Below are 14995 nucleotides of genomic sequence, written 5' to 3'. Positions count from 1 at the left end.
TCTGACAAACTTGGATTTAGGTTGGGTCCTGCGGAGAACGTCGTTCAATGATAGCTTCCCTGCTGCTTTGGAGGACGCATCAAATACGACCCTCAACTTTGTTGTTTCGCTACCTGGCCGGACAACGCCTCGGTGCGGCATGTAATAAATGGGCCCTTGCGGGGACTCACCCAGTTCTGGGGCTTCCTCAGCGGTCCTGCATCAGGTTTCCGACTGCCTGATCATAGCTGCGGATCATTTCGTCATTTCGCAGAGTTTTCGACGTTGAGTGAGTGAAGCCTGTGGGAGCTGTCCCCTGTTGTCTGTCAGCTGTGATGCGTTCTCTTTCCATGGAAGCCTCACTTCGTAACGACCGTTCTTGTGGACGATGGTGTCCTCAAATGCCCTAAGAACGTCGTCGTTTTCGGTGGTCAGCGTGCGTCATCGCGATCCCATGTTCCAGTTCCCCAGAATGACCTAAGTTGACGAGAAACGTCATCGGTTCTGTGTTCACGCTGACTCGCATACGCCGACGCCTCGTTAGGCATGCTGCCGGCACGATGTTGTGTCTGCCTGCAGTGCCCATCCCAAACGCAGTTTCCACGGCCACGAGCTTCTCAGTGAGTCGCTTGACACTTCCTGTCGTGATGTCCCAGTAGTGGATCTGCCCCAACAAGCAGCTCAACTCCAACTCCAGGATGGTACCATCAGGTACTGTGTCAGCAAGTTCGAGGCCCTGTTCCTGCGCGATGTTGGCAATGCGTCGTCCGGTGGTGGCAGCAGGTCTCCGCTGATCTCGGGCATCTCCAGCGCTTCGATGCGGACTCTGGTGTTGTCGCGCCAGTTTCTTAGCCAGCATTCCACCCGACGACAACTTCTTTCCCAATGGCCTCTGGCTTCCGAAGGCATAAATGGTCAGCCTCTCCTCTCCTATGACGCGGAGCTTTAGACTGCGGGAAACCTCCTCTTGTATGAACGTTCTTTGGCTGCCCCCGTCGAGAAGCATTCGCACCAAAGCACTCTTATTTGGTCCTTCCGCAAGCGCTCGTGCCGTCTGTAGAAGTACACGTGCCCTTCCTCGGTTTCGTTCCACCTGTAGCGACGACTGGACTGTAGTACTTGTTGGTGCAGCACCTTCGCCTTGGGGAAGCGGCGTTACTCTTTGGTTGAGCTCGCAGACACCCGTTGCGTGCCGTCCTGAGCACTTCGCGCACTTGAGCCACCTCGATGTTCTGCACACGGCGGCACGGTGATTTCTTTTTGCGCACTTGTAACAGCGCCTCTCCTTTGACATCATCGCCCTTTTCTGGTCTATGGGAATGGGGTTGATACATTCCGCCGCGTATGTCCTTCTTCATCACATAAGGCGCAATGCACCTCGCTTCCAGTCACTGTTAGAGCAGACGCGGACGGTGTTTGATGACGATCTCTTGTGAGTGGAGCTTTCTGTTTTACAGCGGCGTCAGGCAACCGGTCGCACTGCACGTTGTGCTCTCTCTTGCTCTCTACCTCCGCCTTCAGGAAATTTAGGAACTCCTGAAGGTCGCCTTCAGGAACGGCTTCCGATGTTGTCTTTCTCCTGTAGTACTCAAGGCAAAGCTCACTCGGGATGCTCTTCCGAAGGATCGTCAGCAAAAGCACGCCGTATGTGCTCGAGGCCACACCCAATGCCTCAGACTGCGGACACCCGTCTGGAGTTCATCGTAAAGTCCGCAGTCTCTCGGTGTCGTGTAGATTGTGCACCGGGCGGACCGCAAGCAACCGCGCCATGTGCTCCTCAATGATGGCCTCGTCCCTGCCAAATCTTTCGATCAAGTCTTCACAGCAATGTCATAATTTCGATCACTGAGTGGCAGTCCATCGATAGCGGCCGCGGCCTTTCCGGTTAGATAGCTAGTCAGATACTGGAACTTGTCGATGGTGTGAAGCGCTGGATTCTTGTGAATCGTTGACTCGAACTGGTTCCAGAGTCTAGTCCACGAGCGCAGATCTCCGTTGAACTTGGCGATCTCCAGCTTCGGAAGCCTAGTTGTTAATGACGGCAGCTGGAGAGTCGTCGCTACTGTGCTCTGAACATCACCAGAATGTACTGTTTGTTCCGAATCGTTGGTTCCTGATGTAGTGCTTGATCGGGCTTCACTCAAGGCTTCGTTTTTTATGGCTCTTTTGAGTTTCGTCTTCATAGTGGTGATTCTCTTATTGTAGTCAATGCATTCGGTCAGCGCGGCATCGAGTTCCTGTAGCTCAATCTTCTTCTCGATGGCGTCGTTGACTGCCTTTAGCTCATTTGCTTGCTCTACAAGGTTTTCCAAATGTTCTTCAAGCTCACCGATCGCTGTTGCTGGCGCTTGCAGCTGGTCGCTGCTCTCTGCGATGATGGCGTCGATGGCTTGTCGAAGGGTGGCTTGCTTCTTCTGCAGTCGTTCCATGGCGCTTTCGATGTCAGCAGGCGAAGTAATCCCGGGTTTCGGCACCAGAAAATGTGGAAGATTACTCGCGCCTAAACTTCCTCGCTGACTCTAATCGCTATCGCCAGGTATACGTCACTTCTCACTGCGCGTGTGAGACATTAAATGAAGACAAACTCACATTACGTTGTAAAATGGAAAACTTGTATTCTTATATAAAGCAGAGAAAGGCACGATACATTCAACGTTCGGACACGCGTCCGCTCTCTAGTAGGTCTTCTGAGCGTCTGGTTAAACACGCAGGCTGCAGGCACGCAGTCTGTCCCCTCCTCCCGACGTTACCGTACACCACCCCCCAAGCACAACACTCGCGGAACGACGCACTGCTCCTCTTCAGTCAACACCGCCGTCAAAGGCGCCCCGCCGAGGCCATGCCGGTAGAGGTGGCGCGGTCTGAGACCCTCGAGACGAGGAGTTATGGCTCTTTCCTGGAAAGCGTCGACTGTGCACGTCACGCTCAACTAGCACGGATAGAAACAAAAAAAAATACAACAGCGCGTTGTTGAAAATGACGGCTTGGGCCGCGCGCGCAGTCTTTGCGGCGGGAGGGTCCGCAGAGGCCTTCGGAATTCTTAACAATTTCAATACCGATTCTCCACACCTTTGATTAGTCTGCTAAGCCCACCTCATATAACACATTGTATGTGAGAGGGAGTAGTGTCGTCAGCCAGAATATGTCGACGGTCCTCCCGTCACCACCCGTCACTGACCCGGATTAGCTTAACTACAGTGAACTTGAAAGTAGCTTAACATTCACGTTTATCTGGAATCCAAGACTGCCTTTCCACATTATTGAGAGCACTTTAGAAGTTTTTTTTATCCATTGATGTAACTTGAAGCGGCAGGCGAATCAATTGCGATGTGAATCGTACGTTGATGAGCAGAATGAAGAAAGAACAGAGTCTTTAATAGTGACAGAAGGTGCCAAACGAAGGTAGATTTACTGGAAAAAAAATTAATCATACCTAAATGGCACGCCGATCGCGCCGAGAGAACACGTCGGCACCGGCGGAGGGCGCGCCGATGAGTTGGCTTCGGTGGCGGCATGCCGACGTCTCGGGGCACACCTCTAGAACTTCTACCTCGTTGTCATCCTTGTTCCTACTTTGATCAAACATGAATTACCGAAGAGCCCACCTGTCCTCCCTTGAAGTCTCCAGAGTTCATAATTTCTTTATTAAACAAATCGCATTTCACAGGGCTGGTCAATGTATTTGTATAGTTTTCAGGATACGATATTGTCACATACAAATGTTTAAGGGTAAAATATGGTTCAAATATTTTTTTTTAAAATTGAGAAACCATGAAAACACGTGATCAAATGCAGCGTCACCATATTTTTTACACTGTTGCTGTCAAAAAAAAAAAAAGACATTTTGTATGCGGCATTTGATAAAAGACTTTGTTGCTTAGCAATGAAGAAATTGTGATAACATCATTTTGTTATTGCAAGGAAGAAAGGAAATTGAGAAGCTGGCCTTCAAAACGCACCTGGCGTTTTTTTTTGTTGCCACTTTGGCACACGGCACGTAGTTGCTCCTGCAGCTCACACGTGGGTGTACGTCAGTTGCTGTTGAGTGCTCAAGTCCTGCCACCTCGATGTTGTGGTTACAAACTACTGAAGTTTGGTTGCCATGTGAGTGTGCTTGGTGGGGCCAATGATAAATGTACAGGCCAGAGAACTACCACAGCTGTCTGCACAACGTTCATGTACACATAATTGTATGCATTGTTCATTACAGTATAAACCCGCATTAACTAAATGTTTTGTCCCGGTGAATGCCCATGGTATGGCATATATGTGGCATTTCTCAACAATGAAGTATGTTTAAACTACCATCCCATGAAAACGAAAAATGAGGGGTCTTTTCCCGGCACATTCTGCTCGCAAAAGGTTAGCATACTTCAAAAAGTGACTTTTTATGAAGCCATCTGGAAGGGAGGGAGGGGGGGGGGGGTTGCAAGCTCCCCGTAGTTTCCACCTGTGTTCAATACAGTCAATTGATTCAATTATTGAACCGGCAATATACATCACGCAAGGTGACACTGCGCACAACCATTTCAGTATTCAGCCCCTCGGAAAGGTCCAATCCATCATAAGCAGCATGCCTGAAACGGATGACACCTTCACCGAGTAACAAAGATCAACGAGTAGAATACTGTGACTTTCATGACACGAGTGAATCGTCAGCTGGTGACAATGCATCCACAGTAGTAGGACTCAAAAGGAAAAAATAACAAATAAAAACAGACAACTAGTCAGACAGAGATGACAACTTGAAGACAGGAAGTTACTGCAAGAACAGAACTGTGGGAATTCCAGGGGTTATATCATCTGCAGAGAGTGGAAAAGACATAAGACTGGTGAAAAATATTGCTTTCCATTCTGCTGTGAAATCAACCAAATCTGGAGAATATGAATTTGCTTCGAGCCACACAATTATTCTCACCACAGTGATTGCAGCATCTGCAAGCTAGGTCCCATAGCAACTCAGCTGCGTGCACCTTCAAGGAATCGTCGTCGTATTCATCCAATCCGTTGAGAAAGTATTTTAGACCATTGCGACACGGCGTCCTCCTTTGGAGAAGAGGCTTAATTTTCAATTACTGCGCACTACTGGCGAGGAGGAGACTATACAGACACTGAGCTAATGCTAAATTAAGCGTTCTTGTTGTCTACGTCTTCATAAAATATTTTGCTGCACACACTAGCTTTGGTGACGGCAGTGACGTGTTTAAAGGGGAACTCCGGTGCATTTTCGACCATATTGAGACAATGCCGTTTTCAAATCGTATTAACAGTGCTGTAACAGCAAGGTTGCCTTATTTTCCTGAGAGACTAGTCAATAACTTTAAATAAGCAATAAACAATGAGTCGAAACCGAAACAGGGAGCTAAGCTGGGCATGCCATGACGTCAAGAAGTGCGCTACACGCCACCACGGCTGGCCACGGTGTAAACATAGCACACGCACTTCTATCACGCGAAAAGCAAGCTGGCGATGTCATCCGACGCAGAATCAAGCTGTGCCAGCCCGTCTCAACTTACCAGTGAAGAGTTCAGCGATGATTGCAGCTACTATATGAGCGCGGAAGCATCGCCTGTTGATTTCTACCCGCCGGCGCGTGATGGAGCTCACGTGCCCCGCATCAATCTACTCGTTGCTCAATATTGTGCGTGCATACAGTAAGACCCGATGTCAATGGCGACTGATACGCTATGCAGCTAACAAAGCCGAACTTTGCTCGCGTCGTCGCCCCCTCGTAGAGAAAGCGCGCACTGCAACCGTTTGCTGGGCTTGGCGGCTCGGAAAAGAGTAGGCACGTTATGTCACATACACAGGGTGGCCCGCTTACAGGTAGATTCCGGAATTGGCGACCAATTTTAAAATTCGTTTTCTAAAAAACTAAATGGCTTACGGTTGTATAATTTGGCACATATCATGAAGGTACCGAAGAGACACATGTTGAAAGTTTAATTGAAATCGGTGAATATCGAAAAATCCCCGGAGTTCGCCTTAATGAGATGGTCGTGGGGCATTTCAGCAGGATTTTCAAAATCAATTTATTTATTCTTTATTGCATGTAACTTGAGTGGTCATTGGACTCTCTCTACGAAGATATAGCATGACTAATCGTGCAGTAATGAGGTGATTATTTCCGTTGCAATAACAACTGCTCTCAATACATCATAATTTATTGTAACACTTCCACTAGCTTTCATTTGGTCCACGGAATCTCGGCATTAAATTATGTAAATTTCACTCTTATAGAACGTCTATGATAATGCGTGTCTCAAAGGATCAGACTACGTGCACGAAAATGGCTTGTATGCGAGCTCCACTTCTGGCACATGCACGCAACCACACAAATCGGAAACTTAACACCACTCTCCTAAATATTTCACAATTTCCATTTCTTGAACACACTTCACTGCAGTGGACAGAATTGCTCAGATGTGACATGGTGCGCAGAAGTTTCGCCACAGCGCATACCATCGTGCACGACAACACTCGCACGAGATTGCGCATTACGAATGACAACAATGACGGAGCAATAAAACTTGACCATCCTGATCGTATCATCGTTGCTGAAGCTTAAGTCGGCTCGACTACTATTTGTCGCGACGACGGCACACACACAACACACTCGACGCAAACACTTGTTCCCTGGATTGAGCACTTTTCACTTCGGCGCGCATGAACGCATATGTTCTTAGCACGGCGCATGATTAAGTCATGGAAATCTTCTAAAGTCTTTGCGATTACACTTGAAAGACCGGCGTTACAAAAAATAACGGAACGACGACACTCGCATCATCACGACACTTTCTACACTGCGTCCGTTTCTTCGTTTCCGTTGACGATCGCTCGAGCTGGCGGGGCCAGGAAGTGCACACGGGCTGTATACCTTCAATGAACATCTCCGCGGGAGTTCTGTAGCGCTTATGATGATCACAGCGATAAAATAAGCAGTTTTTTCACGTCGCTGCAGCGATAGGCCTAAGAGGCGAGCCTCTTAGGCCTATCGTCCTATCCAATAAGTCCTCTCCGCCTCTCTGAGCGGGGCGGAGAGGACTTATTGGATGGCAGCGATGGAAAAGAAGCCGGCTCTGAGTAACTACCGAAAAGGAAAAAACGAAATAAGGAGGGAAAGGTTTTATGATAATTCAAGGGGAAGCGCTTTACTGTTTGACAAGGTCGGGCTGCCTTAGAACGCTTAGTTATAAAGCGAGATTCAGTAACGAAGAAGAACAATGTACATGCTGCGGGGGAACTAAGGAAACGATGGAACATGTACTGATTGAATGTGGCGATATTCATCCAGGTATACGTGTGGGCACGAGTCTGCATGAAGCCTTGGGTAAAGTGTTCTAGAAAGGGGTAGTGGGCTGACTGGGGGCCGTGCACTGACGCACTTTATGTCTCACCTGGTAGATGGCGCCACCACCACCTGCAATGTAAGCGACGCGTTGCTGCCCTCAGCGCGAAGGTTAGTTTGCCAGCGCTTCAAGCACAAACTACTCTTGTGCAACCCCTGTACATAGCCATTTTCGTTGCTTTTTTTTCTTTTGCGTGAGCATATTCTTGCTTTGGCCGTTGTTCTGGCGCATGAAGTATCGCTAAACATGAGCGCGTCATCAGCGGGCGCCGGATGCAATATATGCTGTAAACCGCCAGTTTTGTATTGCAGTAGCGAGCTCTCGCTTAAAAAAAAAAGATCTCGCAGTTTTATTGCGTTTAGATAATTAATTAATTTATAGGGTCTTACGTGCCAGAACCACTTTCTGATTATGAAGCACGCCGTAGTGGAGGACTGCGGAAATTTCGACCACCTGGGGTTCTTTAACGTGCACTGACATCGATTGCCTTTAGATAAAAGAGACTAATATTTTCATGCTAGCGTTTGTACTCGGTAGTCTCTTTAGTGAGGTCATACTCTCTTAAATAAAACAATATTACTACAAACTTAAGCACGTTACTCCACAAAAGCCATGCGTATCAATCACTTTCATTTTTTTTTTTTTTCAAAGTGAAAACAGATGGAAAAAGCTGAAATAGCTTGAAGAGGGCCTTGCCCCATTTTGTACTTATCAGCGTGTGCGGCAAAAAGCATGTCTCCTAAAACAGCCCAATAGATGCTAGAAAAATACTCACAAAGAGACGCTAAATATTTTCAATAGCATACTTAGCATAGCATAAATTTAAAAAGTTCACAAAAGCACATGAATACTCAACACATATTGTTCACACAATAAGTGAAGACACTGAATCAAAAAATGCTAAAAAATGACAAATAATAGACACATTTCCATTCAAACACATGCATTTTTACAGATCTACTGACGTTCTGGTAGATCATATTAATCGCACTGTTGATAGTACGCCAAGGACCAAAGCCACCATTCACAATTGAATTAAGGGTTTATTGCTATAGTATGCATGGCGAGTGGCAATTAACATACTATCTTGCTTGTTTTCAAATCTGGCATTTTCTTGTATTTGGGTCAGTGAAACAGAAAAAGAATATTCAGAGAAGATTCATACTTCAAGTTTAACCTACACTTGTAAAATCTAAACGCAGGAACAATAATAAAATTTAAAAAAATCTCCTATAGCAAGGAAAAAAAATTTAAGTGCAGCGGCTTATCTTGAAGTGCTTTGCTTTTTGGCGTTTGCCTGCTCTGTCTGTGTTTAGCCCCTTAATGTAAAAATGAAGTCGCGTAACAACATAGAATTGGATTATTTTTTGAGAGAGTATTGAGGCATGGCTTCGGCACCCAACCTCTTGCCAAAGCCTTGCTTTCACAATGGTCAGCACATCTAAAATGCTGTCTGCATGGAGTTCTTCACATGAAAAGCAGTCCGTGAACAAGCCTTGCTACCAATCTACATTATTCACAACTACAGGAACTGAAAAATGAAACGTATTGACTAAGCAATGCTCGGCCGAAAACCTGCAGCGACGACGAAACAGCAGCAGCCCTACAGCAGCGGGGCGAAGGCGCGAAGGCTCCCATTGCTGACGATGGTAGCGCCGCCACGCGGGCACTCAGGAAAACGAAAACTCGTTTACATTTTTTGCGCCGCGGCAACGTACCCTCTCCCCGGAGAGTGGGCTCACTACCCAATATTCTAGAACACTATACCTTGGGTTTTAGGGACAACAATGTAAAGCTGAACACGTCCACGATAGAAATAAGTAAGACGGTTAGAGTATTGGTGGCAGAAAAGTAGAGATAAAGAACAAAATATAATGGGGGAAAAATAAGGTCATTCTGCCTTAACAGGCAGAGAGACAGACCGTGAATTTATATTTTTTGGTATAATAACATAGATTTAATCAATGTAGATAAGGTATTAGGCCAACATGAAACAAGGAAGCTTTTTTCTTTTTTTTTCTTCGAGCCTGGTGGCAGACATGTCACCGCCCCGTTGCAAAGGGGACGCTCTAGCACCATCCATCCTCCAACCTCGAGAGTGCGCTCGCAGCCGATTGCGCCAGTTTCCGCGTCGTGTTAAAGCCCCTGAAACTTCGTTTACGTCGTGTATCTCATAGTTGCCATAGTGTCCCGTTCTGTGCGCTTTCTGTTGCCACGTATCACTCGACTTCATGTGACAGCCCCTTTTTCTGGCAGGGTTCTGTTTGGTGTCACAGAAGTCTGGCAACTTGGGGCACACCACGGACGCTGGCAAAATACTGAGAAGCGCGAAGCGGCTTGTAGGTTACGTGCGCCCCAGTGACACGGGCACGGACGCACGCCTGCCCCGAAGGGGCAGGCGCGCGGGCTATACAGCGCGTGGCCGCGATAGCGGCCAGTAGCGCGTGACCGAGACCCTGCCAACCAGCCATTTCGCGAACGCTCAATGGCCGCACTCGCGAAGCGAGGGCGAAGCCATGATTAGGTTTCCGCGCCCGAAGGGCGCAGAGGGCCTTCACTGAGCAACAGGGAAAAACTGCCAGCAACTTTGCACGCGTCCGTGGTGTGCCCGTGTCGTATCACTGGGGCACACTGCCCAAAGTTGCCAGACTTCTGTGACACCAAACAGAACCCTACCCTTTTTCTTTCAAGCTGAAAACTTCAGTGCAACCAGGACGGACGGCAAAGAAGAGATGAGACAAACACTGAAAGTTAGGTACCAACTAGGCGCAACCGAAGTATATTTTTAGTCTTTTTAACGGCGATAAAATTTCGTGTGCCGTGTATCTTTAGTTTTGATTGAAGCTTTCGGGTGATGTCTCACTCGTATTCGCCGCTGCATGCTGCAATCGACATTTTTCTGCTTTATGGCACTCTGCGCTGAAGTACGGCAGCAATGAGCTGAAAAAGAACGTGGATAGAGGTGTCTCGTTATTGCAAGTCGATGCACCGCGCGACCGCGGCCTATGCACTTTGCTTAGAGCTGCGAACACGTCGAGTGACCCTTGTGCCAGCGAACGGAGAAGCTTTATTGGTTATGCATTGTTAGTAGGGCGTGCCTAGTAAAAACCATGCACAAAGAGGTGGAAATGTTAATTGTTATCAATCGGGCCCGCTGCACAGACAACGCTACACCACACACGGCTTCACGCATCAAAACACAGCCGAAGTTCCCTGAACGTACCTGAACAGCGCATAGCTGGCTTAAGTTGGTAGATTAAAACCGATTACTACCGTCAGATATAGCGAGCGTCTCAGGGTCTGGCAACGTTCGTTTTGTTACATCATGGCGGAACCCATGCGGTTATAGGTTTCGATGCATGGGCCCTATGGCGAGATTTTCCTCTAGTAGCTACCTGAAGGATCCGCGCTTTCTGGCATAATGGTTAGCGCCACGCGCTGCAGAACGAGAGGTCGCTGGTTCGATTCCCGCTTCGGAAGTATTTTTCTGAATTATTTTTCTTTGGGACTTTAAATATATATACATACTTATACATCTACGGTGCATGACGGCGGCGACGGCAAAATCGAGCCGAGACTGTCCGTATAATTGCTATCGCAATAAATCAAACAGAGTACCACTCCTAATGTGAGCTTTCGCACTGCAGCTTTGTTTCTTCAAAAGAACTGCGCCGAATCTCTGAAGTTTCACAATCACATTTTCGATCATCAGCCGGCGTGCCTCCGTAGTCGGCATACCATGCTAGGCTCACAAACCAATACCGCAAACTCAAACCAGTATCTATAGGCGCATCACGTCAAGCAGAAAACGTAACCACATATTCTTTAAAAAAAAATACTTAGTACAAACCCCGCAAAAGCAGCAATAAAACGTCTGAGGAGTACTGCACATTTAACTGAGACGTGTCTACGGCCTTATAGCACGCATCAATTTGCGCGAACCTCGATGAGTACTTATAGTGGAGGACAGCAACTTACCTCGTATAGTCGCGTCGAAAACGTCGGCCGAAAGTTCTCCCCGCCGATTCGGTGTAACCAAGCCTTCCTTCGCAACTCGTTGCGCTTCCCGGACGGTACCATGAACAGCGTTTTGCCTTCACTTGATTTGTTTCGGCATCCGAAACCGCAGCAGAAGCCTGTGGCAACCAACCATGACGTCGGTCTTGTGTGCAAGATATCTCGGAGCACAACGCACGCGGAATGGAAAGTGCGTATCCATAAAACACATGTGCTGAGAACCAGCGACCCCGCGCTTCGAGAGCAAAGATGGCAGTCGCGAGCGACTCTAACAAACGACGTGACGGCACTTGGCCAATACCGACGCGGCGTCAGCCTCGGAGAGGGCAGAGGAGGGAGAAAAAGAGGAGACGCGCTTTTATGCACGTATGTCGCTACTTTACGAAGTTTCAGGGACTTCAGTGAATGGCGCATGTCATTGAATGCCTGCGATCGTAAAAGGCGCTCGCTCTTGGCGCACTTTCTATTTCGCTCGGAGTCGCCGGATGGAGGCAGACAAGGCGCTCGCTCTTGGCGCGCTTTCTCTTTCGCTCGGGAGCGGACACTTAATTTCCCTGCATTTCACCGCTCACAAAGCGGTGATAATGAAGGGACCACGTAAACCAACAGTACAATAAAAGCTTGATGTTTAATATATACACGGTGTTTCACACTCTTTATATGATGTACTGGGCGAATTTCACGGTAGAGTTTCACAGTTTACCAATGATTCTCTGTGGAGCTTCGCCCCACTCATCATCATTCACCCCGTGGATATGCTGTGATTTTTTTATTTTCCTCTTTATATTAGAGTTTGCCTTTTTGGAAAGTTTAACCAGTTGTGTGGAATTAGCTACTGTAAAAGTAGTCACTCAATTACAATACTCAAAATTGTAATTGATTAGGGAATTTCTAACGTTCAAGCCTGATTCATGCCAACTGTAAAAGTATGTTTGGGGGTAGTTTGTTGTTTGTGCTCGCTCTAACAGTAGTCTCATTGCTGTTGCAAACGTCTCCGTTCCTCCTAATTAGTAACCAAGAATTGCATCCTTTTATTGCAAGAGCTTCTTCAAAATTATTTACCATTTTACACTTAGTTGACATCCTAATCCATTATGAGCTCGGGATTATGATGTGACCCTGTCTAGACTGCTACTTCTCGATCCCGGCCGCGGCGGTCACATTTCGATGGAGGCAAGATGCTAGAGACCCGTGTACTGTGCGATGTCAATGCACTTTAAAGAACACCAGATGGTTGAACTTTCCGGAGCGCTCCACTGCGTCCTTCATTATCATATCGTGATTTTGGGATGTTAAACCCCAGATATTATACTACTGACTATAGTCGGATACAATTTTAGAAGTCAACGACATTTCCTCCTCAAAGGCGGATGAACAAGCCTGCACCAATGGGCGTGCACTCGGGACTGACGTCATGAGCGGGACTATTTCTTTAGTCGCGGAGGTGATCGGCTGCCGCGCTTCGGTCGTCTGGGCAGGGCCTCTCCTGACTTCTTAAGTTGTATACGACTATAGTCACTTTTGTCACTGTTGGTCTATAATACCATTGAAATTGGAAAAATAATGAATTTCACTGCAATATTTAAGTTTGAATCATCAATGTGAGGAAATTTTTTTGTCTTACAAAGCACTGACTCAGACGAGCGTTTAATATGCATCCTTTTGTTTTACGTGTGTGTCCGTGCTGAGAGAAACAGCTTTGCAGTTAATTTGCCGTAATGCTCGGTAGTTGCAATTTGATTTAACACTGTAAGTTCTAAATGATAATTTGAAAGTGACTCTGTAAATGACTGAAACATTATCTGGCTAATGTGCGACCTGATAATTTCTGGTACCATTATGCTTTCATTTAAGCAGTATAGACAAGTAAGTGTGAAATGTGTAAGCTGTGGCAGTAACATAAACAGTTCGGTGTGTAATACACATTATGTTCCTGGTAACTCTGACCACCTTGATGCTTTTGTAACCTTTATAATGAATATTTTTCTTTTGCTTTTCCATTTCGCATGACAAACTTATTTCACTCATATTTTCTTTCATATGCTTCATGTCTTCAAATATGAAGTGGTTCTTTTGCTGTGCAGTGTTCTATGAATACTTCTATGGTTTTGGAAAACAGAAGTGCAGTAAGTACTTTAATGGGTTAGTGTTCGTTGGTACACATTCCAATATTTTTTACTCTTTCGATATATAGCATCGGGTTGACATCTTAATCAGATTCTATTTTTTGGCACCCGGTGTTGGCATCTGTTGCATAATGTTTATGTGCAGCAACGTGGGAATTTTCGCAGAACTCGCAGTGTTGGTGCATTGTTGCCATACCAGTAGCTTTGGTTTGTGTGAGACAAGGTGGTTGTCCACTTCACTTACATATGGAGCAACCCTTGTGTATTGCCTGATGCAATACTCTAGTTTCGTGTAGTGTATGACACATAATTTGCCTTGCCTTTGTGTGCTCTCGATGGCATTGCAGGATCCTTGTCTTTTGCGTCCTTGGAGCAGTCTTCTTCCTTGGAATGCGTACGAGGCCGACTTCAGTCCTGCCAGCAGTGCACCTATGTGACCCTGGACAGATCGACTATGAGCAGACACCTTCAGAAACATATGGGCAAGCCCCCCTTAGAGTGCCACTTGTGTCCAGCTGCATTCGCTAAGAAGTCCAAGCTGGTGGCTCACGTGTGCACCCACACAGGAGAGCGCCCCTTCTCCTGTATCCACTGCAATGCGTCCTTTGTGCAGAAAAACAACCTGGTGAGACACACATACATACACACTGGAGAGCGTCCATTTTCCTGTGTCCTGCAGTGCATCCTTTGTGCAGAAAAACGACCTCGTGAGACACATGTACATTCACACTGGAAAGCGCCCCTTCTCCTGTGTTCACTGCAATGCGACCTTTGTGCAGAAAAACAGCCTCGTGAGACACATGCGCATGCACACAGGAGAGCGTCCATTTTCCTGTGTTCGCTGCAGTGCGTCCTTCGTGCAGAAAGACCGTCTCGTGAGACACATCCGTATCCACACAGGAGAGCGGCCCTTTTCCTGTGTGCACTGCGATGCATCCTTTTCGGCAAAACGCCACCTCATTGACCACATGCGCATCCACACAGGGGAGCGCCCCTTCACTTGTGTCCACTGCAGTGCGTCCTTCGTGCAGAAATTTAACCTCGTGAGGCACATCCGCGTGCACACTGGAGAGCGGCCCTTTTCCTGTGTACGCTGCAATGCGTCCTTTGTGCAGAAACACAACCTCATGAGACACATGCGCGTCCACACAGGATAGTCTCCTTTTTCCTGTGTCCATCTGCAATGCATCATTAAAGTTATTTCAATGAATCATTAAACTTAATTCAATCAATCAATCAATCAATCTGCAATGCATCTTTTTCACAAAAACACGACCTCATGAACCATATGCCTCATCATAATGGAAAGAAGCCATAAAGGTGAGGGGCATACGGGCTTGCCTTAAAAAGCCATTAAACAACCCAGAGGTCCAAAATTGGTAATGCAAAAATACAGCACTTGTACGACGTGAACATGCAGCCACGAAATTTTTATGTGTATTATAAGGATAGGCGTGCGCACAGGGGGGGGGGGGCGCAAAATCTGCGCCGTACATTGACCCTTCTAGTTTCCTAGGAGGGGGG

At 47.0% G+C, this 14995-nt stretch overlaps 1 long non-coding RNA gene across 1 annotated transcript in view; it reads left to right on the top strand.

Moving 5' to 3' along the window:
* Positions 1-14139, top strand: part of LOC119377221 (uncharacterized) — a 47865-nt gene extending 33726 nt beyond the window's left edge. The window contains exon 3 of the long non-coding RNA XR_005180782.2: positions 13819-14139. This is a non-coding gene — a long non-coding RNA (uncharacterized LOC119377221). The remainder of the gene's footprint in view (positions 1-13818) is intronic.
* The last annotated feature ends 856 nt before the right edge of the window (positions 14140-14995 follow it).

This window comes from Rhipicephalus sanguineus, unplaced genomic scaffold (genome assembly GCF_013339695.2).
Source record: "Rhipicephalus sanguineus isolate Rsan-2018 unplaced genomic scaffold, BIME_Rsan_1.4 Seq410, whole genome shotgun sequence".
Lineage (NCBI taxonomy): Eukaryota > Metazoa > Arthropoda > Arachnida > Ixodida > Ixodidae > Rhipicephalus > Rhipicephalus sanguineus.
Note: the sequence above shows the minus strand (reverse complement) of the source record. Positions and strands in the feature narration are given on the sequence as shown.